Below are 26,952 nucleotides of genomic sequence, written 5' to 3' on the forward strand. Positions count from 1 at the left end.
CTCCAATGCTTTGTATTGCATCTATGTAGGTGAATAAAATCCCACCTATTGTCTGTAGAGGCTGTGCTCAATGAATTACAATATACACATAAATAAGTCTACCTACGTTGAATGATTTTATTCGTTATTTATCATTATTATGGGATAAGGCTTTTGCAATAGGAAACCTCATTGAGTGTCCATCCTGAAAATAAGAAAGCTTCTATGAACTATTAAGGTACAATGCAAACTTCAAACAATTTCTTTAAAAACTTGTATTATTGCACTTTTTGGAGATTAAGAGAATATCGCAGTCTATCCATGACACAACAGACACGATTTTGATTATTTCGCTTTGCATTAATTAGAATTCATGTTTAGAAATAAATTGTCTAACTGTATAGACTTGTTTTATCATATCTATAAACAATCTATAAAATGGTGTTGCCTTTTATTTCCTGCTGCTGTACTTCTGGCTGTTACATATTTCTTGTTCTGGCTAAATATAGAGTATATAAGTACAACGCTAATGGAAGTCAGTGAATCCAGGGTCACTTATTGACTTTTTGATCTCCTCTTTACTTGAGTTACTTTGAAATGTATAAGTTTTGAGGAGAAAACTCTAAGAGGTGTGATTTTCAAAGTTTCAATCGGTCATTAATGTTTAAAAATAAATGCCTGGGTTTGATATAATACATAATTTGAGAATGACATCACTGTTTTTTAGATTGCCACCAAGTGGTGTATGTACAGTGTATCTAAGAAAGTATAGATAGTGGGAGTGTAACAGTCCTTTTGTTATGATATTGCCCTGTTATCAAGGGTCATTCTACCAAGAAAACTGCGCCAGGAGCCGTGTTTGTATCCATGCATCTCCATGACTGTGCTGCACAGGATGTTGGACCTTTTTATTCTGTCAAGGTGCATGGAGGTCTATATAGCAAAGAGCGCAAAAAGTAAAGGTCAGTCATGGCCTGGGGGCAAATTTGGAGTCATACAGTGAAGCTTCAAGTGGTCTTTGGGCTTGACTCTGAGAAGAATTCCCTTATGGAATCCGACAGAAGATGCACTGCCCATATCAAGTACTTCAGCTGACGTTCAGCCAAGGAATGCCAGCAGACAGCTCACTCCACAGAGCAGCTGCATCAAACGTCCTCTGACTGCTTAGTGAAGAGGGTTAATTCTTAAGTCCTGCGTCTTCAGGGCTTTCACAACAATGGCAACTTATCAGGGGAGTCCTCTTTGTTCGGAGCTAAAATAACTATGTAGCACCCAGTGCACACTCAACAACACATCACAGGCACAAGACTGGAAAGTTGAGAACTGACTGACTGAAACACAACTCTCATGGAAGTTCATTTAATTACACAATAACATCAGAAAAGTACAGCTTATTTTGCTATAAAATAAAAAAAGACTTACTTATATATATATATATATATATATATATATATATTTGTAAATACCATGTTTGAATATGTATACCCAAACGACCTCCGTTCACAGAGATCACATGATAAGCTGTTTCATATTTTGGCTCCAACAAACACAATTGTCCACCTGTGTTGATCTTTAGTAAATTCAAATACCTGAAAATATCATGGTACATTACTGGCATTCATTTTAGCAGCCAACAAAAGGGCACGTCTTGGGCATTTAAACAGTGCAAGTAAAGCTGTTGTTATATCAGGTGGAAATGTTACCTGGGAGGGTTTCTCCAAATTATCTCTGAAGGTCAAGAAAAATACATTCTCCAAGATAAGGCCTCGACTGATTAGAAAATGATTCAGCATCATATTATATCACATGATAATTGATGTCATGAAGGAGTCATATCAACGCCAACATTTAAGAAGCTCAATCACGAGCCTATCAGAAAAGCTCTTCAGACTCCATATAATAAATGTGTTTATTAGAAATCATAAATCATTTCTTCAAATGAAAAGAAGAGACCATGGATGAATCCCTGGTGAATGCCACTTTACTACTACTGGAGTACATAAGCCGTCGTTACCATCAATCGTCTACAATATCTATGTGTATTACTTTTACTTAATGACTGTTATTTACAGTGTTATCACCCTTTAATTTATTACATAAAGAAATATTTTTAATTATTTTCTGTGCTGAAACTAACTACATATATATATATATATTTTATTTATTTTTTTTTTTGAATCGCTTGACAGAAGAACACTGACTCACCTTCTTGCATTTTTTCAGAAAGTGAAGAGTCTTCCTCTGCCAGGCTTCACAGACCAGTCAGGAAGACAAGTGGTCAGGGAGAAACAGCGTTGCACTGTGACACCCATCTGCAAAGTCATTACATTCACAGATTAAAACCTATTACTAATACTGATTGCTAAAGCCCAATGAGGCATAAAATGCAGTTTTTTTGCAATCAAGGGTGAAAGAGTGATCGACTGGAATGTGGAGCCAGAGTGGCGAGGTTGTTTCCATCGGGCTGCACTGAGACAGGCAGCAGTGGCTGGCTCTCCTATCTTATACTTAACCCATTTATGGATGTACACACAGGCCTACATAGTGCAGTATATACAGCATGAATTATGCAGGGGTATCCCATTAACATCAAACCACCTTGTACTGATAAGGAGTAGAATTTAATTAATGCACACGCACATGCACGCACGCACACGTCTACACACACGCTCATTTGTTTTCGGGCCTGAATTCCGAAGTGACGACTGGTCATTAGACAAATGAATGCAATTATGTGTGAATAAGTGGAGGCTAAAGACTCTTCACTGTGGAAAGAGACCATGCTGGTGTCTAATAATGTTATCAGCACAAACACTGAAACAATGTGCATTATGTCAAAAGTTTCATGACTAGAGTCACTAAATATCAGACACATATGCTTATAACTTGAGCTTTAATAAAGAATATGTCCCAAAAGTGAACAGATAACCAAATTTAACATTACGTGTGTTCATTTTTTTCATATTGTAGGTACGTCTGGTTGGATTCTGTAACAGCTCTACTAAAATCCCATGTTCTGAACAAATCCAACTTTGAATCATTCAAACTAAGTATTGTGTGTCGAGGTGCTTTCTGTATTTACCCAAGACAAGCCCCCCCCACCAAAAGAAAAACTGCTTGGACCTAAGCAATGTTAGGTGAATGTAAATTAGCCCTTGTGTTAAGACAGTCCTCTGCCTAATAATAATAATAGCTTGAATTTATATAGTGCCTTTCAAGTGACCCAAGGACACACGTGTCAGTGGGGACAGACAGACAAAAAAAAAGTTATTTGCACAAAACAGGACAGAGCTAAACGTTGACTGAGGCCAAAGGTCTTAGTGAACAGGTGGTGTTTGAGGAGTTTTTTTTGAAGCTGTCCACAGATGCAGCATTGCCTAAGACAGCTATGAATAATTTTGCTGCTGTTGATTTCCACAACATTCTCAGTAATACAGTCAACTATTGTGTTAGCAGCTGACTCAGTCTTAAAATGGTTTAGGATTTATCCGTCCAGCACAGATTATAACATCCCCCTTGGTGACCACTTCTTAACTATCTCTAGCATAACAAATGGGATTCCTCAAGGCTCCATTCTGGTACCACTCTCTGAAAGGCACCACTGACAAATATTGCAGAGCGTGGAAACAATTTCATTAGCCTTGATGGGAAATGAATCCCACTGTTGAACTGCAAAACATCTTGGAATGCTTTAGTGAACGTTTGTCACATAGTTAACTCACGTATATATTAATTTATCACATAAGAAATGTTACTTAAAGGTACAGTGTGTAGAATTTAGTTATATCTAGTGTTGAAGTTGCATGTTGCAGCTGAACACCCCTCACCCTCTCCTTCCAAACATGAAAAAGAACCTGTGGTAGCTTCAGTTGTCATAAAAACTCAAAAGGTGTTTAGTTTGTTCAGTCTAGACTAATGTAAAAAACAGGGCGGCCACCGTAGAGAGGGTCCCCTCAATGTAAATATAAAGTATTTAAATATAAAGGACCTTTTCTGGGGTAAAGAAAACTACAATTCATACAATTTAGATGAAATGAACTAGTGAGAACATCATGAGGATTATTCTACATTAAATTTCTGCCAATAGATCCCTTTCACCTAAATCTCACACACTGGACCTTTAAGTGAAAACATTTCTCTCTCAGGCAGATACTGAGAGACGTGTACGTGTTATTATAGCTGACTTAATAACTGTATGACTCCTGGTCTATCTAAGAAAGCCATAAATAAGCTACAGATAATTAACACCAGCATGTAGACTAACCAAGACGGGGAGGAGAGCACTCCTCACCTTTCCTGTTGCCTCTAAGCATTAGACTGAATTTCAAATCGTTCAATGGACTTGCCCCTGAATACATGTCTGCCATGTTTTTAATGTGCGCTCCCTCTAGATCTCTCAGGTCCTGACACTGGCCTTTTAGTCGTTCCCAGGATGAAGATTTTTTAAATATGAGGGGCAGCTTTTAGTGTCTGTGGTCTTTGCCTCTACAGATTGCTGCTGGAACGTGGACCATCAAAATTTATGACACCTTAAAAAGAAATCTTAACACAAACCTTTTTAGCTGAGCAGTCTCCTAATTATTTATAATGACTTACTTTAAATAGATTTTCTTTTGTATTTTCATTTCATTTTAATCTTCATCATTTCCCCATGTAATTAATTTGTATTGTAGAATAATTACTGTACAGCTAGTGAAGTACCTTGATTTTCAACTTTGCACTCCCATCAGATCTCTTTCCTTTGCTTCATAGAGCTCTATTGCTGTCTATTAAACTTTTAAAATATTACTAAGCCACACTGAAGTAATGGGGAAGACGTTCCTGTGTTACTGTGAAGAAACACACAAGGTTACACTTCATACAGATATCCTTAGGAACTCATGCCCCATTAAAAAACCCCAAACTATCCCTTGATAGTCTTTAACAAACGTGTTAACAGATAATGACAGAGGAACACCATTTTTGAATATCACCTTGTTTAAAGGTGTAGGGTAGAACTACTCTTCCCCTGATGCTTCATCACTGGGTTGGTTAGTAATTTACTGTAACACACAGAACTGTTGGTAATGGAGTTGCACTCTATGTATATCTAGGTTTTCTAATTGTAAATACATTTCCAGCCTTTGTATTTGTCTTATAAATCTGTTGTTTAAATGTTTTAAAGTTGGAAAATCCAAATAATTTGTTCTAAACATGTTGAAAGTTGAGTTTTATAAACAAAATGTCCTTTTCTTTTCAAAATAACACTTTCAGTATCAAACTATTACACGGAGACTTGATGCAACTCAAATTCACAGCAGTAAATATATTGATATCTTTTCCCAGCTGGAGAATAGCTTTACAATTCCAAAACATAAATATCCCATGTTCATTACTGCATTGTCGACAGGGAGGAGAATAGTTCGATCAAATTTATTGAGTTTCACTCGAGTGAGGGGGTATTTATACTCAAATCTATACCTAATTGTAATATCATGGAGGAGCGTTCAATTTATTGCACAGTCATAGTCAATCTTCTTCAGTAACGCAAAATCTAAGACCTGCTCCTGGTTTATGGGGGAAAAAAACATTAGAATTGTCAGAATGTTATGCAAGTGGAACATTTTGACTGAAGTAGCAGAATTAATAAGCTGCTCAAGTTTGTAAACTGTTGTAGGAAATGCTGCACTCCAGACAAAGAAGTACAAATAGGACGAGTCTGCAGCTACTTGGAATCTTACATAGGTGATCCAGCAATTTTATAGGAGTCCTATGCTTAGTGAGGTTTAACCAGAGTATAGCAGCGATGTTACTGAACTTAACTGCTCCTCTAATAAAGCATCCTGGCAGGGTTTCATACAGACCCCTGCTAGTAGCCAGAAGCTGTGTACTTTTGATTTATACATGAAATAATGCAGAGCAGCCAAGCTTTTCAATTTCCATTGGATGAATGGCCAATGTCATTGACTCACCTGCATTAGCTTAGGATAGGATATTGTAGGTTTGTTACTTTAGTAACTGCATCAATAGCATTGGTTTATTTAAGATCTCAACAATGGTATCACAATGGAGTTTACATCGATGAATACGGATGACGTGTTAAGTTTTCATGACAACTACTGATGATGTAATGGCTTCTTGAAGTGCCGTCCCAATTCATGGGGGAAGATTTTAACCACTCCCCCTTGTGACTCTGTTTCAAGGGGCAAGATAACCCTCGAAAGTGTGAGTGATTAGAAAACAGAGGAGCAGAATCACTTGTTGACTAGCGAGTAATGCGCCTCAATGCAGTTACTAAGGGGGGGGCCAGGTGGGGCCCCCTCGATACATACAGTAAAGGCTAATCAGAGTTTGTCCTTTTAATCTTAAGGTGCAGCAGCACACAAGTTTAAACTGAATGAATGTTAAATTCATGTGGAGAGCACTGAACACCGTCATACACTCACATTTTAAAAAAATATGGTACAGTTATAATGACAGTAATAGTCTATAATACCTTTTAGCACTTTCTAAATAAAAAGAGAGACTTCTTACTATTTGTCTGACTGATTTCATTTACTGATATTATTTAGGGGTACATTAAATCCAAAAATGTTTTTGTACCCTTTTTCTGCGGTTAAAGTTTTGTAGTTAAGGTTTTAAGTAAAAGTACTTGTTTGACCTTTTATTATTCGATTAAGCTCTGAGAAATGTTACTTCATGGGGGTGAATATGCTTGTTTAGTGTATAAATAGGTTTTTTAATACAATAACAAGCAACAGGGCCAATATATTGAATCCACCCTCACTGTGCTCAGCTCGTATCACCATCCCAATTCTTCTAACAGTGCACACATGCAGACATTGCAGAGGACAATTCTACAATGTACTCTAAATTGAACTGAATATAGGGATGTGAGTTGTGGCCCATTTCAGGCCCCATCTTCTTCATTATGCACCTTTAAAGTCGAGGTGGGTCCCAATTAGTCAACGTGGCTGTCATGTTTCAAAGGCTTAGCCAAACAATTATGGAAATAGAATTAATTAGCTTAGTCTGCTTAAAATGGAGTTGGACCAAGTCTGTTTATGTGGTTTGAATTAATCTATCTAATGTAGAGTAATGGACATTGTAACAATGATAGACATAAATGCTGTTACATTTCCTGTTGTTCATGCCATCAAGATTATAAACATTAAAAACTGCTCAAGTTTTTGAATAATATCATTTTTGGTCATTCCTTTTTTTTCTACTTTTCAAAATACAGTAAAAGCTGGAAAATATGCAATTTTATAGTGAATTATCATCCTATTTTAGCTTTTGGCAACAAATCCATAGCCATAAAAACTGAGGCCATTAGTCCAAGCAGCTCCATCCATGGATATTTTCAAATCGACCAGCATTTGGATATTGTCCAGTGCTCAGTTCAGCGATTGCTCTGTTTGCTAGACTACAAATCTGTATCACAGAGTCTGCATTACAAACTGGGGATGTAGAGGTTGAAAATCTTGGGCATTTACCAAACTGTGAGGGTCGAACAAATGATGTGATTAACTTGCATTATGGGAAATGTGCAACGCAGAATTGCTGGCTCCTTATCTGTACTAGAAACTAAAAGTGCTTCATTTGATGTCTTTCTTACTTTTATTTATTTTTTTACCACAATTCTTTCAAGTCTCCGAGCTTTACAAAAGTGCAAGAGTAAAACTTTCACATTGTTGTCTGTCTGCCACACAGCCTCATCATCTTTGTGGACCAGTAAGAACAGCTTTTCTTATATTATATATAATATTACACTCAAACAATCAATTTTGCCATTGCATCCAAAAAATAAAAATAACAATGCCACCAAACAGGACGTGTTGGCCATATGACAATATTGTTATAAGGATCATTTGCACACTTCATGCACAGTGTGAGGTATTGCACATCCATTCAGCCTGTGTGCCATTTTAGTCCCTAAATACAAGCCAGTGTCTCCAACAAATCAGGAAACGGGGCAGAGGGGAGTTTCCATCACCGCATCTCAGGTTAGATCAGAGAACACTCCAATTATGGAGAGGCTTTGGGGCACACGTCTGCCATCCCGAGTGAATTAGTGTTCCAGCTGAATCACGCGAGCCGCTGTTGCAGTCAGGGGCGAAGGAGCTCTTTGCTTATGCAGTGTTCTTTCTGAGGGGTTGTCTGTGGCAGATTTGATGAACTTAAATTTCTCAGCGAGTGAGATGAAGTCCCTGCGCTCTGGACTGAAGCGACTGCCGCCCAAAAAAAAGATGTAGATCGCCCTGAATTGCAAGTTTAGAGAATCTATCTTTTAACTTATATTTTTTTCCGAGTTTTACACACAATAGGAAATGTGTGGTGAAAATGACGTGTGACAACAATACTGTAATTAGGCACCAGATGCGAAAAACATCTGCCCTTTTTTTGCCTCCGAGTGGGAAATAGTTCTCGATCAAATTAATTGACTGAAAACACATCCGCTGAAGAGTTTTTTTTTTTACACTGATAAACAAGTCATGTTTTTCTGCCTTATTAGTATTATCTATAATGGTATAGTATGTATAGCAGGCTGCCTTATTATGCAGGGATCATTGCAGAATATTTTGGATGCGATTGTATTTGTTTGTGTAATGAAGCCATCTGCTTTCCATTCTCTCTGTACAATTCCATTAATTAGTGCCACAGTTGATATTAGAAACACAATATTGAGAGATTGCAGGAGGGGAAGTCTGTAGAGATGACAGAGAGGGTGGGGAGGGGGGTGCCGAGGTAGAGCAGGCAGAGAGAAAAAAAAAATAAAAAGAACGAAAGGGGAAAAGAAAGAAAAAGAAAATGAGCATGGCCGGGAGTGATTGCAAATGCAGATGGTTATGAAGCTGAGGCAGATGGCGTGTCAGATTGATTATTGTCACCAGCGCTGCATGATAGATACAAGGCGAACACTGAGCTCTCCCCTCATTTCAGATGACGCAGAGTGATAGAGACTTGTCAGCTTGCAGGGTTAATCTCAACGTCATCCAAGCTGTTCCGAACCATTTAGACCCATCCATGTGTGCCAGCCCATTCATTCCTGACAACCGATTACACCTGTAAATAAATATGGCCTTGTGCTTGTGATTATGTAGCGGGCAGGTGGGATTTTGCCGCTGCGGATGTGTCCGCCATGGTGCCTTAGCGATATCTCCTCACAGCAGAGGGGAGCATTCTCTCCGGCCCCATCATTTCATACGGGTGGCATTTCAGCTGACCCGTCTGAGAACAAAAGCAGCTTATGGCTGCGTCTCAGCCTCCGGCGTGAAATATCAAGAGCCAAATGACATGTGACAATATGTTGGATGTAAGCTGGCCTGTATATGCTCTGATATGAGCCTGCTCTCCACTCTAACGTCTCTGTGTTTCATGTGGAGCACAGTGCACGTGGATCAGACGCTCTCTCTCACATGACGGGACCAGAAATCACAGGGTTGAGTGATACATGTTGGGTTAATAGTTGAGTCCATGTCCAAGTCTATTTTTACTATTATAAATACTTTAAACACTGACATATCTCTCCATTGTGCAAAAATCTGTTTCTGCTTTTCAATGTAATGTAAATATTGTAATTTTTTGTTGAAGTGTTCAGCTACACATGACATCTATTGCCCTGCTATCTATACCTGTTATCATTTAAGGGAGCTGCAGCCAATCCCACCTGATATTGGGTAAGATGCCTGGATGGGGGGGGGGCAGCCCAACAGGGCCAACATACAAAAGAGAAACAACCATTCACACCTACAGTCGATTTAAAGTCTCCATTAAACCCAAAGATAGAGTACAGAGAAAAAATTCACGCAGAGTTCGGGAGAACATACAAACTCTACACAGAAGGGCTCCGGTCAAACTGGGATTCAAACTGGGATTCAAACAGTCTTGCTCTGAAGTGACAGTGCTAACCACCCATCAGTATTAAAATGCACCATATTTCCTCAAATTAAAATTGACAGAAGTTGGTTCTCCAATAATTGCTCTGGGCTCGTTTGACACAAACAAATGAAGGCTGGTAAAGAATGAGAGACAAATTACAGGCCCAGGGTAAAAACAAGGCTGAATAAACTCCTGGTGCCTGTTTTACTGTTTAAATTAAATGCATTCAATAATATAATCAATATTTTCAAAACTTTGTTGATCTGGATTCACTTTTAGTCAGTGTTTGTGTTTATCCACTTTTCTTTGCTGAGCTGTAAGCCTATCCCTCTGATGCCTCTTTCACATTTAAGTTAAAGGGTTTCAGTCCACAAGCTCAAGTACAAGCTCATGACATATTTTCACTGTTTCCATCTGTTTCTGCAGACTCATTTCACTAAACCATGACGGTTCACCACCTCAGGTTGTCACCTAATATCAGGACAATCTGATGTAGAATTTCAAAGTAAAAGCCTTTGGAAATATTATATTTGTACTGTTTTGGTTGTGGCAGCTGAGAAGGAGAATCTCATGGCACTTGACAAAGATGATGACACTGAAAAGTTGGCAGAGGGCAGTGAGTAACTATGCAACCTTCTGGTGGATTAGCATCGTAACTGTTACATCAACAAATAGTTTCATCCTACAAAACTAGAGGTTTGACACTTTCAAATTCACAACCTGAATTATTGACACTGCCTCTCAATATCTGAGGAAATATTGTGAACCTGCAAATATACATATATCTGAATTGTATTGTTTTTCGTTTTTTTTCGTTAAAACATTTGAAAATGCATGAAAGGTATGTTATATTATTTCCAGAGATGTATTTTGGAGGCCAGTCAAGTTGATTTAGAGGACTTTAAGCTGCAAACAGTTTGTTCCAGTGGGATGCGGAGGAGGAAAGAGGTAGACACAAAAGAAAATGTGTGCAAATGCTTTTCTGGGTTATATTCAGTCATGCATCAAATCAACATATTTTCAAAGTGCATTTAGCTAAATGCATTTTGGCCCAAAACATATACAAATTCAAATCCTCTGCACTTGGACTTTGCCATTTCAGATGTTCTTCAACATAACATTTAACCTGGAACACTAACATGGACTTGCTTGCGTCTCGGAGGCAGAAATGGAAGGTGGGGGGTTTTGAATATTAATGAATCATTCTACCCTGTGCAAAATGAATACCGGGTACATTTGGGCGTGATGGTTTCTCTGTCTTTATAAATGTACCCTGACTTCCAGCTCAGAGTGAATGTGCACATATTTGCATCATTTGCTATGGTTCAAATGACTACAAAATCATTACATGTTTACTTTTGTTTAATAATTGGTTGGACAGCTACAGTATATTTGATGCTGAACGAAGTTTAAACAACCTTTTAAAAAAAACTTTCCCACTAAAGTATAAAGCACAGACCTGGAGTGAAAAACTCTGTTCTTTGTCTCTGGTTGATCAGTGAGTCTGCAGCCAGCTCTTACCACCATTCCCCAAACACCACAGAAAACAAACACTACCTTCAGAGTTGCACTTTTTTTTTCATGTAAAAGTTCTTCACGATAAATTTGAGTCCCTTATTAACTGAGGCCGCTGGTTGGGCGGTGCCATGTGTCTGTCCTCCCTCAGCTCCTCAGTCTCTCCAGCAAAGGCTGTAATCAAAGCAGCAACAGACTGCGCTGTGTCCCCAGAGACACTAACTGGCCTTTCTGTCATCAACAGCATGCAGTAGTTGGTTTTTCTTTTATTTAACCCATTACTGTGAGCGTGTTTGTTTCTGTATTTCTGCACAGAGACTGGTTAGTCCCTGTGGCACTGGACTAGAAAGTCTGGGAGCGTGCATGAAGGGAGAGCTGCAGTTTCTATACCATGCCATCATGCTAATTAATACAGCATGGGTTATTGAGGGCTAATATTGTTTGAAATGATCAATACGAGTGTATAAGTGTCCATACTTATACTCACAGTATTGACTTTTGATACTTTACTTTGTAACATTACAAAGATCTAGGGTTGGATTTTAGTCAAAATAATACAAAGTAACTGTACAATGAAACTGCCATTGTCAGGGTGTTGGTGCACAGCACTAACTATTTCCCTTGAGTCCCACACAGGTTAATCCAGTCATGGATCAAGGGATGAATTAAAAAGAAAAGAATACAAATGAGACAAGATATTTGATGCCAGCTTTCGGTGTTTAACAGTTCCAGGTAAGATGGATAGTAGAAATTGGCAAGCATGTTAATTGGAACTGCTTTTATGTTTACTGCAAGAAGAGACACGTCTAATAAAAGGCCAGATTATGACAAATGAGGTTGTTCTATTTACACAGAATATATATATCCAAAAAATAGCTACCATACAACAAACACACCACCCAAGAGTAGGGTAAAAGGGAGATTATACACATCTTTTTCTGCATACAATACCACGGATGGTTAAATGTCATTCTTTCCCAACTTGGCAGCAGCTGAATGTTGACTTTGCCCCCTCATCATTAAAGAAACGTCCCAGTCGAGCTCAGGCACTAAACAGCTCCCTCAACACAAATGGTGTTTTTCATTCTGCTAACTATGCGTCAGATGTTCCAATCCCTTTGTATTGACTGGGATCGTAGGGCAATAAAACCTTATGTATATCCTTTTCCTGTGGTTGGAATTGCATATATTAGTAACAATACATGATTGGAAACAGGGAAACGACCTTTGACAACAGGAATAACAGCTCCGACAATCATTCTTTCATTATTCATAAAAGAAAAAGGTAAAATTTTGATTTAACAACAAAAGAGGTTATTCATAAAGTATATTGTTGTTGTATAAGTAAATATAGACAAATGGTTACACATTACAATTCTGGCTATTCATGCACATATTTGGAATATATTGTCATGTAATATAAAATTAAAAATTTTTCTAGCTGTAATAATGTACTTCTAGAGTAAAGGATGGGTTCTCCATAATACTAGTCTGTCTTAAAACAATAGTCCGGTGCCTAAATAAACTAAATATCTAAAGTGCAACACCTCACACGGCGCCTTCCATCAGATGTGACCCTATAGAAGTTTTATAGCAGCAGGAAAATTGGGCCTTTGTTGTCACGGTAACACTTATATATCCCCCTGAAGTGCTGCAGGAGCAGGTTTACCACTCGTTGTCATGGTTAAGGTGAATGCTCAAGGATAGAAAACACAATGTAGCTTTCACTCTCCAGTGTTTTGCCAAACTACCCATTCATCCATCCCAGACTCATTCCCCTTATGAAGACGAACTCAATGCTCCTCATCACCTGATCCATACTCCTGTCCTTACTGCAAATACAAGATGTGGTAATACAACAAATAGGCGTCAATAGAAATGGGCAACAAATCCACAGTCCTAATTCTGTGTAAAATTGTAGTGCATAGTTTAGCAGATTAAAATACAATGCGTCTAATGTCTGTGCCACAACATAGTGTTTCTCTTAGTGAGCGTTTTTGTGTTTATGGTACAAAATATATGTTTCTGTTACTATATTTAGTCACAGAGAGTGAATATATAAAACGTGTGTAACCTCTGAAGGTATCTGTATGATTGTCTCACTAGGATTGCTTGATTTTGGATTATATTTCTGCACGATAACACATTTGGTTGTGTTTAAAGCACAAGAGACCTGCATGTCCAAAAGAACAGAAAAAAAAAATGTAATATTCATAATCCTTTAACTATAGACTTTTCAGAAAACTTGCACCTTTTATCACAATGAAGTGGGAGATAAGAAAGAGCTTCTGCCTATCTGACAATTCTCTGCATTTTCTGCCTTTTCTTTGATAGTTGGCACTTTGCTCCCTGCTGAAGAACAAGCATCAATCAAAGCCTCCAACACAATGTCAAATATTACCATTTGTTTTACCCTTTTCTCAACAGATTATATCAGCAATGAGAAAAACAACAGAGAACAGATAGGACTTTGAGCACGGCAGCCTGTTCCTATCGAAATAAAAGAGTTCTAATGACTAAATCCACAACTAAATTCTTATCACGCCCTGTTAAACCTTAGGACAATGCTGTTACCAATGTTGTATTCCGCATACTTTCACATAATGATGTTTGTTTTCTTACATTTCAGGATCCAGCTGAAGGTCAAACAGTTTAATATGGCAACAATGTTTCGGCAAGAACAAATACCTGCCCCAAGGCCATGAACGTGAAGCCGAAGTTCACAGCGCTTCCATCATCCATCAATAGCATCTGAATGAATCTTGCTTTCAAGAGACTTTCAGCTGTCATTAGTGTCAGGCTGCAGTAGCTTCCCTGTCAGCTCTCCCTGCAGGGGACGTTTTTGTAGTAGTTTTCTGCTGCATTGTCTGGGGGGGCCACGCTCACAATGGCAACATGGGTCTCCGTAAACAACACTCTTGTCACTCTTGTCAGCGCTTTGCTTTTCATGTCTGCTTCAGCAGGTTGGGAGGCCTGTGTGACACCGTTCCGTCCCTGGAGGAAGGAGGGAGCTCGCAGAGAAGATTTTTGACCCATTTGTAATTTGCTCTGCATCATCTATCCACTGGATGGTGATTCAGTGTGCGCAGAACAAGGATTGAGAGTCACTTCTCCTATGTTTCCCCTGCAATTATGACCGCTGCTGCTGAGCACATAAAACAAGGACAGAGGAGGCCAGCCATGATAATTACAACTTATCGTACATTATATGAATATGAACTTGATAATTATGCCGACCTCGATAAATAGCGCATTGTGTTTACATACATGTTTATTTACATAAGAATGTGACAGACATTAAGTGAGCTGTGCCACTTCTCTCTTTGTCTGAGAGCAAGGCAACCAACACACACGCCCTCACTCACGCAGAGTGACACACAGTGAAACCAAAGGTGAAGTGAAAACATTTTGGGTTTCAGCTGGATGAGGAGAGCACATTAACGTGGACCTAGGTATGGGTGACTCTGAAATCATGCCAGGGGCGACACTCACCCCAAAAAAAAAAAAAAAGGAACATTAACATTTGCACAATCAGTTTTGTATCACACATTTTCACGACACGTCACATTAATGATATCAAGTCATCGTGTCAGTTAACCTTGTCAGAATGGACATCCTGTTTCCAGTGTGTGAGCATCGAGCAGAGAGGCTGAGGTCTCACACTCGCTAATGGAATTAGTGAAACCAGTTACACTCTGAAATAAACCACACTGCATCAATAATACTATGAATATATAGTTTCACAGACATATCAAACACGTTTTCTTGAATTGTTATAATAGAATAATATGAACCAGTAGCTGAAGCAGGGAGGCCTTCACAAGCTTCAGCTTGGAGAAGCTCCTCCCTGCTTCAGCTGCAGTCCACCATGTCACAGCCATTCTGTGATTTAGTATTAACCATACAACTGCTGGGTACAAGCATGTGATTGATGACTTTGCATCAAGCAAGGTCAGGATTTAGCATCCATGCAATTTAGTTGAATATAAGTGTGTCATGGTGTATCGTTTTATTTGTGTGATACACAAGGAGGATTTGTGAAATTTTCTTTAATTTGTGTGTTTCTTGCTATCAGTATGTTGTGATGTATAGGTAATAATTTGATTCTCAATTTTATTTGTATCTTCATCACTGAAATTTATGATTCTTATTACTGTACATAGTTTTGGTTGTAAGTAATTGTATATTTCTGTACTTGTATGGACATTGTTCCAAACTTAATGGAAATGACAGTTTGTTCACAAAGGTATAGTTCACCCAAAAAAGAGAATTAAAAAAGAGAATTAAGTCATTGTCTACTCACCACTATGCCAGTGGAGGGGTGGGTGAAGTGTTTGAGTCCACTAAACTCTTTTGGAGTTTCAGGAGTAAACAGCATTGCAGCCAAATCCAATACAACTGCAGTAACTGGGGATTTCTTCTTTAAATGTTAAAAAACTGAAAATATCTTCATACTGCTCCAGGGTTTCAGCAGCAGGTGGACCCAAAAATGTAGTGAGTTAACATAAAGTGTCCTTTAATCAGAGGCAGGGTTCAACATCCGAAAAATCCACGAACAGAAAAAATACAGATCAAAAACTAAACTCTAGCAACAAGATAAATGCACAAGCGAGGGATAAAGATGAAGGAATGAGGACAGGGTGGTGAGGCGATGTGGACGGCGACCATGAAGACAACAAACTGACAAAGACAAAGGGAAGCACAGAGACTTATACACAGGGGAGGCAGGGGGAATTGGACACAGGTGAAACACATGAGGAACTGGTGCAGACAATCACCGGGGCAGGAAATAGGACAGGAAGTCAAGGCAGAGACACAGGAGGAGCAAAGACTTCAAAATAAAACAGGAAACACAGAATGAATGAATGAAACAACTGAACTCAAACTCAAACAGACTAAATCCCACCAGACTGAAGATATTAGTGGATTTGTTGTTACATTTGGAAATTTAAAACAGTCAGAATAATTTGACAAATCTTTTTGAATGCATTTCCCTCCTCACAACTCCTCAGCAAGGGAGATATATAAGTGGTTCGAATCCTGCATACTTCAGTTAAATGTTTAGGCTACTTACCAGCAGTCGTCTTCTTCTTTGCTATCACTGGTGCATGACTGTGTTTCTCTGTGCTCCAACACCACCTGCGGATCAGTGGAATAGCAAAAGGTAAAGCTATTTCCCTTTATACACAATACAGAGCTGTTGTTGACAAAAAGAAGATAATCGAATCATTTCTGTGATACAGTTGTCTAAAGACAGAAGCCTGGATGTGTTGTGCACAAATAAGATTATAAAAATCACAGCAATACTACAGAATTGTGATTAGTGACAATGGTCTACATAAAACATATTTTATGAACATTGTTTTATTGAAGGATGGGGTTTAGGTCAGGGAAGAACCCATTACATCTTGATGCAGATCTTGATCAGGGGACATTGTGAGGTCGGAGTTTTTCAACATTTTCATTGATTTCTCAGAGAATAATTCTAAATCTTGATGAAAATGATGCATGTTATGAAGCTGATATTTATGAGTGTGTCAAATTTGGTTCGGATTCAAATATAAAATCTGGATCTAGTGACTTTAATTGTGCTTTCAGAAGGGGACTGTTGGACTTTGGTGATGACATTGTTCCAATATGAAAGTTAGCTTTATCTGAGTGGGTATATACAGCACGCAGAGGGTAGGTATCACCTCTGATACGTTTCATTATGTACATTGTTTTTTAATCCTTTGTTTTTGAATTGAAAAAATATTATAAATGTGACACTTCATGATAGAAATACCTAAACAAATATGAAAATAATGTTCAATGATCATATGGGCACTTGATTTGAGGCAGATTTTAAAATTCGTGACACTATACAGTTTGGGAAGGGCAAGTTAAAATGAGCATCGGTGCGCACTTGCTTTTGTTTCTTTATGCAAAGCTTTCCAAGCACATGCAACTGCAGGCGATTAGACAGAACATCTGTTCCCTTGCATCTATGAATCCTAACATCTGGGTTCATGTTCTGTAGGTGATTCACATCATGTCATTCCGAATAACCGATACCACAGTGCACTCGGAAGAGGGCTGACACCTGCACTGTCAGGCCTCTCTGTGCTCTCATGCCATGCATGGCCAAACAGATGTACGGAGTCCTGGTATTCTCAGACTTTACTAAGATAATGTCTAATCAGCCAAAAGATGAGAAGACACATGTTGATGTATAATGGGTGCAGAGCTGGGTGAGGCAACAGGTTGTCTTGGTCACATGCAGCCCTGATACCATCTGCTCTTTGAGTTCTCTGTAGTTATTTCCTGAGGTTTTCTCTACAAATTGTGTTTACTTTGCATCACAGCTAACGATTTTCTACACCACAATGCTGTACTGTTGGTGTGTTTTTGCACCTCTCAGGCAGCCATTAGTTTCCATTCATTTCTGTAAAATATGTGGGTCAATTCGCAAACTCTTGAAACTTCCCGGGGTTGTGTAATCCATCACAATGAGGTAATGAAATATGAAAATCAATGGAGAAATCAATGAGCAAACTCTTGAAACTTGGCTTACACAACTCAAGTAAGTGTTATTAGTTTGGCAATTGATTTTTTTCAGTAGACAGGAAAAGGAGCAGTAGCACAAATACATTCAGTGCTCAAAAACGGTATAGCCGGCATAATGCAGGCTGCATTCAAGGATGGTTGTGGGACAACACATGAGTATAGTCTTTTAAAAAAGTGAAATATATACTTTTAAGAGTAAAGTACACGTCTACTCCTAACATATACTGACAGGCTGCTAGTGAGCTGAACATTGTGGTTAGATTTTCTCACCGCCTGGTAAAAAGGAGCTGCAGTTATCTCAGCTACTTGTAATAAAAGCATGTGTCCGCATCCCAGCGTTGTTTTACAGCCAAAGTTTCTCAGATGAGTAATGATGAATAATATTTTCCTGACCTTTAAAATGGCAACTATAAGTCAGAGAATAAAACCAGTCCTCGATCTATAACTTGCCTCCTTATGTATTGGAGAGATCACAATGTCTTTCCCTTTTTGATCGCACTAGTATAATATTTGCTTTCTGCTAATTCAATTAACACAATACCCAATACATTTTGTGAGTATATATATATTTTTTAACCCATATTTTATCAGTGAGACACATAGAGGATTCACAGAGCTGGGCTCAGTTGGTGTTTATCAGCTGTGTAAATGGCTATTTGATACCTGCTGACTAAAATGCTGCCCATATCAGTGAAGTATCTAGAAAACAAAGCAAGGCCCAGAATACTTAATTTTCCCAATTTAGCTCCTGGGAGGTGTTAAGTAACTGACAAGAGACCTGAGCTCCCCTCGAGGCAACCAAATCCAGTTGAAGGGGGATCATTAACATTTCTATTGCAAACAATCAAAATTGAAATTCATAAAGTCTAATTAAATTCTAATGCATTGCCCTTTTGAATGAATAGGTGCATCTCTGCCGTGGTCATTGCGCTCGACTTAATCTGCTGTCAGTGTTGCTCGATTCACCAGGATGTGGTGCAGGTGTGCTGCTTTCATGTGCTGTTTTGTGCACTTATGCATAATTACTGTGTTTGGATCCAGTGTCAGATCAGCGATTTTTCAAGGAGCAGCTGCTGTACACCGCTCCGCCAGTGTGTTCCATTCAGCAGCCTCTCTCAAATTAAATCTGAAACAAATAACTTGTGAAACAATAAAAAGTCTCTCACTTAGTAATCAGATTGTTATGATAATATCTGATACAAGGGTTGGGTACCAAAATCCTACACGGCCAGTACCTACTAGACTGAATCACAATGCATATTTTGGTGCCTCCTTTTTTGTGCCTGAGCTACTTATGTACTGAAATAGTGAGTACAGGAAACAAAATGTTTTATGTCACCCGTTTTGCTTCTTGTGGTTTTTTTGTGACACCGCCCACAATTTATAACAGTGTGAACTGCTCATGAATATAAATCACTGTATTTCACATAATTAAGCCTGTTGTTGATAAGCAGTCACATTCACAGTTTTAGTTTTGTACAGTACAGCCATATACACTGTGGGGACATCATGTCTTCTTGCATGTATTTGTAGAATACTTCTGTGTAATCAATCCCTTGTAGTATCTATTCAGTCATGTGTGAGTTTAAACCAGCAGCTAAAGTGTTAAATAATACTGCTTTGCCAAAGCCAGTGCCATGAGGGCAACTTCATATTTCATCTTCATTATAGCACCTCGATAACATACCTCAAAATTTGAATATACTCTGGCACACTGTGAATGTTTTCTTATTTTTTTCTTATACAACTTAAAGGTCCATTGTCTGTCTGTATATGTTGTTTCCATTGTTGTTGTTTGTTTGCACTATTTGTTGTATGTTCAATGTTGTGTGTTAATTATTACTTGCACATATGGAGTATGGGGAAACACAATTTCAATCCCTGTTGCATTGTTTGGTTGACAATAAAGTTCACTAAGACTAAGATATTTAAATACATAAGCAGTCAGATAGAGGTTTGACCAAGCAATGATCACACAGGTGGCTGAAACCATAGACTGAACACAAAGGTAGATGACATGACAGCTCCCCAAAAGTGATGCCAAATCATCTGGCTTGCCCCCTGGTGGATGGCTGCAGCATATGTTATAACCCCCACAACCTCCATGTTAGTGGATGGGAGATGGACATAACCAAAAAGTCAAACTACATGTCAAACAAATTTTTCCACTGATGTTTTCTGTCATTTCAGCACAATTATGTGTGTCTCAGTGTTACAATAAGTAATGTTTAACACATTTCCTCGCAGTGGAACCGATAAAGGATTTCCTTATCTCTTGATCATTTTGGTTTAAATTAACCATCTAATGCTAAATTTATGAGTCGCCATGTTTGAAGGCTGAAACTGACTAAGGTTTGGTGAAGCTGCGACACCTTAATAATGTGGCTCCGCTCCACTATCACTCTGACTGGAAGTGGCCAAGTTGACCATCTTTATACACAGTTTATGGCTGAAAAAACAAAATATGAAGCTATATCTGAAGTTTCTCTGAAAATATTGCTCATATGGCTTAGATGTCTGTTTAAAAATGATCCTGTAGCAAAACTTGAGGTGGGGTTTGGAGAAACCATTCATGTAGAACACATGAGTTTAGTATGTTCGGTTGTGAGGGATTGCACTCACATGTTGTCATAGAGCCAAGATTTGTTGACTGTGGCCCTAACTCATCTTGCACTCTCACCATGGAGACTGGAATGACAGAGACCACCTCGCCACAAGCTTTTAGAAGATTGAGATGGTAAATCTACCCTGCATCACACAATCAGATACATGATAAGTGACCAGGTGCCGCCTGTGTCACTTGGCCTGTTATATACAGCTGAAAGCAGGAAGCAATAAAAGCACTTCACCTACCAGTAAAAAATGTTCTCAGCAGAGGGGCTTCTCCTGCAGGTGCTATGGATATTTGCAGCGCTTTGGACCTTTTTTTTAACATGACTCTCTGTGAATGATTTTCCTTGCAGGTCCAGATTTCCATTCTCATGGTCACTTTCAGTCATTATATCTATATATACCACACAAAGTGTTCACATGCTAGAATCCAGGCATTAAACCTATTTAATACTAGATTATTCTCTTGTAGATACTTAAGAGATCACTGGTGTAATGGTTGCATTTAGGCATCATCAATCAGTTAATGTGGGGTGTTACAGAAGTCCAAGCAGAGCTGATACATAAGTGGAACCTTTTTTCCCTGCTTTTTTTTTTTTTTGAAGTGTCAGCTGTATAAATGATTCAGTCAGTATCTGATGCAAACTTTGAGTAATAATTTCACTGCAGTATTACAGCCTGTAGTCCACAGTGATGTCAGGTTCACTCAAGTTCATGCCAGCTTTATTCCGTACAGGGGGACTGGAAAGGAACGGGGATGTTTACATGGATTGGGGTTTGATGGACAGATCCTGTGGGCTACTGCCTCGGCTCATTTTGCCCCAGATGACCTGCAGTACCACTGAAACTGTGAGGCCAATACTAAATCAGTCATGTATGTCCTTTATGGACACGGTTGAGATTATAGTTGCTGTGTTGTGATAGCTGAGGCTCAGCAGTCCTGTAAACTTGACACTATAACCCTCCTCAAGGACCTAACCATGACTTAGATTGACATAATTGAAGTGATTTACTTAGCATCATTTATTTAGTATTGTTGTAGTTTTTTTGAGGGTTGGAGTGGGTCAAGCTCTTAAGTGCATTAATAAAATTATACCACCAATACAAGGTCCACCCAGTGTTACAATAAGCACACACATGAGCATATATCTATTGTTTGTACTGCTTAGGGACGCCATGGTGAGGACAATTCTCCACCAGGTAATAAACTTGTGACAAGTGGTGTAACTGATTACGGCGGACATTTTACAAGACAAGATGTGTCAGTGCCAGAGTAGACTGACACACAAACTCACAAACACATAAAGGTCTACAGATTACAATGGACATTTTACAGGACAAGATCTGTCGGCTCAGATCTGTAAGGCGCCCACTCCCCTGGTGCACTGGAAGGTGTTTGTGTGTCACCACCAGATTCTGCCACACTTATTACACCAAGTTTGCAGATCGTCTCATTAGTGTTATCAGGTTCCCTTTTCGTATGAAGGTCAAATTTTTTATCTTTTAGTTTTTTTTACTTTAGCACCAAATCCTCCACCTTGTCAACAAACTTCTCGTCACACAATGAGACTGTTGACTCTGTGATGTGACTCTGCTGATGCAGAGAGCAGGCACGGTGATAACTAGTCTTTTACAAAGTGAATACTTTGATTTGATCAATGTCAGTGCTGATACACAAAATAAGAAATGCCAACAAATTGGTCTCTAAAAACATTCACTGGACAATGAGTGGAATGGAATATTCTCTGTATGCATCAGTGTGTGCCTGTGTAACACTGGTTACACTGACTACAGTGGCAGGACTACCCGTATTTGTACTTCACATGCATGTGAAAACAAATGTCGCTCCAGGCAAAATAAAAACTACAAAGTATCTATCTTCATCTGCGTTTGTAGATGCCGCTGAAAGCTTGTTAGTGCTCCCTCAGTAAAGATGTTTTCTGTTCCAAGACGAAACATAACTTCAACACTCTAGACCAGTTACATTGGGCACTGCCATCCCATTTCTAGTGTCATTAACCCTATGATTCGTATATATTATGTATGTTTTGCTATTTATTGTAATTGTTGTATTATAATTATTCTGTAATTATAATTATTATAATTATTATTATATTTATAATTATTGTATTGTATTGTACGAAGGATAAACTAGTTTAGACATCAGTATGTCCATGTGGGTGAATGTCGATAGTGTTTTGTTATTTGCGGTGGGATAAAAATAAAGCAATGGCTAAAGAAAAGCAAACAGGTGCAGACAATGACAGGAATGAAAGAGAGATCCACATTGGAAAATGAGGTGTTTTTGTCATGAGGAGCAGTGGTCCCAGGTGCTCCTGACCTGTTTGTATACTGCAATCATCTCCTGCAATCAGCCACGGAACCCAGCTCCACATGGAAGAACACAGAGGAGTAGTGACAATGGCTGTATCAACCTTAACTGGTGTTTTCTGGTGACCTGGGAAACATCACTGAGCTTGTTAGTATAATTAATATTGTTGATTTTTGTATATCTGCCCCTGATGTGCTTTCATTATTTACTGCCCACATCAGTTAACACAGTCTACACATGTATTTGATATTGCATCCAGGAGAGGATGCTGAAATTATGGTTTTAAACAAGAAAAGGCAACACATTTCAGAAAGAGGCAACATTTTTTTGAAAGTGCCCTTCGTCAGATGGCTGAGATACCAGCGAGAAGAGGCAGGAAAACAACATAATCACAGAATAGACCCTGATAGAAGGTTGACGTTTTCTTTTAAGATAACTGAGTCAGAGAAACTGAGAAAGAAAAAGGGGTCGACTTTATCCACTAACTAAAACCAGAACCAGTCAACAGCAGCTGTCTGTGAACACCTGATCAAACCTGTTCACAGCACCAGACTGGGGAGAGGAGACAAGTCGGTGTCAAGGACTGGACCGAGGGACAGAGATTAAGGAGGACACTGACATCTGATGCCAGAAGAGACAGCAGTTACCATGTCGATGCACCAACTCCATCTGCTCAAAAAGTCTGATGTTAAAACCAAACAAATCTCAGTGAACACAACACAAAGTGGAAAAAAAGCCTGTTTATTGTCTTAATATACCCTCCGCCTGTGAACGTGACACTCACATTTATCTGAGCTTTTACAACCTATTAGCATGTCGTGAGTTCACCTCATGATGAATATTAGAGTAGTCATAAGGGATAATGAGTTCCCAGATGGATGGAGACCTATCAATGCTTGTCACATCTAATCTCACATCCATGTAAAGCAAGCGGTTAGCCATCCCAGAAACCCAGGGGTGTCCATGGTAACAGAGCGTGATGCCCCTTTTACCTCGAAGAGGAAAATGGCTTCACATCCACACAATGTCAATAAATTATGCACAACCTCTAGTTTTCAGACAGCATGTGATGTTGTCACAGTCTGACAAAACACTGACAATCACCTTAACAATCTCCTCTGTTGTTTTATGTGGATATGTATAACGCAGCTAGGTCAGGGCGAGTTCATCTCTAGACATCATGTCAGGAGATGGGCTGTAATAACAACAGGAATATTGGTGCAGTGTGTAGCAGATGATAGCATCCTCCCGTACTGAATAATGTGGCATGACCAAATACACAGTGTTAGCGCTTTTTCCTCACGTCTCACTTCCTGAAACCCAACGCCGTGATTATTTCACCTCATTGTTTTTAGGCTCTCCTGCTCTGTGGGATCCTAAAGACAAAGCAGCTACATTTTGTCGCTCAGTTGATGACTCTCACAGTCTGTAAAATAGCCTCATTCGTGTTTCTGTGGCAATTTCATGGCCTGTTGATCCTCTTTTGGGTCAATTTCACCACAGTGATTGTACACATTCTCTAATCTGCTAATGTCCATTGTCGGAGTTTAAATACAGTTAGGAAGCAAATATATAGACAATTCTCATTCTAATTATTCTACATTAATTTATCATCCTGGACCACACACAGTCACACGCAGGATTTTTTTTTTGTTGCCTCCAGATGGCCAGATGGCTCCACTGGTATTAGAAAAAAAAAAGTGCATAAATATGAACAAAGGCTAGCTGTCAGCCTCTTAATGAGGTTAGTGAGTAATGGGCTGCAACACAGTTGTTTGTCACTCTTTGACATGTAGCATGTGGACAACTTCATCTAATCCAACTGTATCTATTAGATCCTGCAGCTCCAAACTGCTGGTGATCCATGGGAAATATAATGGTTTCCGAGCGGCCTATTGATTTATTGAATGGTCTAATGCTATGGCTTCACAGAAAATGTGGAGCTATAGCACAAGACTAATGTCAATGAGGTCGCTGCAGCCTCTGTGACTTGGAAATAAGGAAAAGTAGATCAATACACAGGATCTTAGGATGCAGAGTTTTTGTCTGCAGTATTTTATTAATCTAACAATTCCAGGAACTACTGGACCAATCATGATAATACGAATAATACGAATAATACGAAGATTCATAGTCCCCATAGCAAGATTTCTAATAATTTTGGTGACCCCTTCACCTTTTGTTAATTTTGTTCATCATATAATACATTACCAATCCTCTAGTTCACACTTAAGCTAAGATCTTAGCTTTGTGCTGAAGTCATTCTAGCTGTCCCTACACACATTCTACCAATAGGAGGATCTTTCTTAAGGTCATGGGACTTCTGGCATAGTTAGAGTAAAATCATATACAGTTAAGACTGTGTGATGGCCATGCTTTAAAGTAACAATGACAATCTCCTGAGTCAAAGTCTTTTGACCCATCTACCTCAACCTCTTCCTTCTCCCAAAGCAGACTGTTGCTTCTCATACTATGACATTTAACCCTCTCTCGTCAACTATGTGCATTCACACATCTTTTCAGTTTGGAATATTCTTCTTGATCCAGAGTACCTATTCTTTCACACATACATACAGTTAATCCAACATGCACTTGGGAGGATTTTTACCATCACAAGAAAATGCTACGTCACATTAACCTTATACTAACCTCTGATCAATAGCTACTGATTAATTCCAGGGTCAGTTTCAAATTTTACTAATACAATTCAAAGCTCCCCTCTGAGAATCACAACATCCATTTGTCTCAGTTATCTTGGGAGCTGTGTTGTTGGGGACATTAGACCTTTGTAGGGTCTCTCAAGGCAAATTGCTCCCAGTGTTGCCTGGGTTGTTAATTATGATTATGCAGCTAACAGTATCTAGCCCTAACCCTAACCCTGAAAGGGGCACTACCCAAGGACTCCATAGTTCTTCCGGGGAACTTTAACACTCATGTTGCCCCTAGAGGGGAGTGATTTGAAGGTACTGCCTGATCTGAGCCGGTGGCGATTTATTGTTGACTTCTGTGCTATAAGCATGGTTTGACCAGAACCCTTTTGGCATAAGGTTACTGATCGACTTTGTGGTTGTATCATCTGATCTACCGCCATATGTCTTGGACCCTTTCAACTGATCACCATCAACTTCACAGTTAGTTGAACAGGGAATAGATGGCCCAGGCCCTCACCTGTGAGGTCAACTTCCTTGGTTGGGGACAAGGAATCCAAGTGGGCCATGTTCAGAGCTTATATTGGTGTTTCATAGGGTCATGGTAATTCCAGTGAAAGCAACTAGAGTTACGACTTTGTAACGGTGACAGAAGTCCGGAAGCCCCCATAACCTCGTGTGCTTATTGAGAAAAGATGCATTAGCCAATAACATATTGATTTATAGTGGGTGGGACCATTAATCATTGGTCTTGGCCACCCCAAAGGCTTAAGGCCATTGCTATCTCACTGGGTGGTTTAAGCTACCTTTAGTTAGTCGGTCAGACAACACGGATGGCTAAGTGATAGGATGTTGGATAGTAAGGTTGGGAGAAAAATAGCTCAGCATTTCAACTGACAAGTTTATTGATATAATAGAAATTCCTCTGATGAAAATAATATTTTGATTTTACAAGAAGATATACACCTTTGATACAAGACAGTTTGCGGCAGATTAATTGTTTAATGAATTGGGGGAAGAGGAAGAAGTTGTCTGAAGGTCTGCAGTGGACTTCATATGATAATATTCACAACTTACAGTGATTAAATGAAAAATGTTTTTTTGATTTCTTGATTTGTTGACCCTCAAGCACTAAAGAGAGATAATTGAGGAATCAACAGACGAAGAATCAGTCTTCAGAGGCAGCGAATCACTGTCTTGTTAGTTTATGATGCAGGTAAATCTAAATGTGTTACAATTTTGTATGCATGTTTTCAGTAAATTAAAAAGAACAGTTAAATTGTGGAGAATGGCTGCTGGTCTCCAGCTGAAGGTCCAGCTGTATATATATCGTGGACCAGATGTTTGGCACAATCAATATCTTGAATGATAAGAGAAGGAAGAACAAATGTTGATCATCTGGGCCCAGAGCAGATTAAAGGCTATAATTCCTGGATAAAAGCAAAAAAAAGAGAAAGACGT

At 39.0% G+C, this 26,952-nt stretch overlaps 1 long non-coding RNA gene across 2 annotated transcripts in view; it reads right to left on the reverse strand.

Moving 5' to 3' along the window:
• The window catches only part of LOC109638436 (uncharacterized), a 34,226-nt gene extending 18,108 nt beyond the window's left edge, over positions 1–16,118 (reverse strand). For both annotated transcript variants that reach the window (XR_002203333.2, XR_002203335.2), the window contains exons 1-2: positions 15,659–16,118; positions 2,185–2,291 (exon numbers count right to left, since the gene is read on the reverse strand). This is a non-coding gene — a long non-coding RNA (uncharacterized lncRNA). The remainder of the gene's footprint in view (positions 1–2,184; positions 2,292–15,658) is intronic.
• Positions 16,119–26,952: the final 10,834 nt, after the last annotated feature.

This window comes from Paralichthys olivaceus, chromosome 17 (genome assembly GCF_024713975.1).
Source record: "Paralichthys olivaceus isolate ysfri-2021 chromosome 17, ASM2471397v2, whole genome shotgun sequence".
Classification (NCBI taxonomy): domain Eukaryota; kingdom Metazoa; phylum Chordata; class Actinopteri; order Pleuronectiformes; family Paralichthyidae; genus Paralichthys; species Paralichthys olivaceus.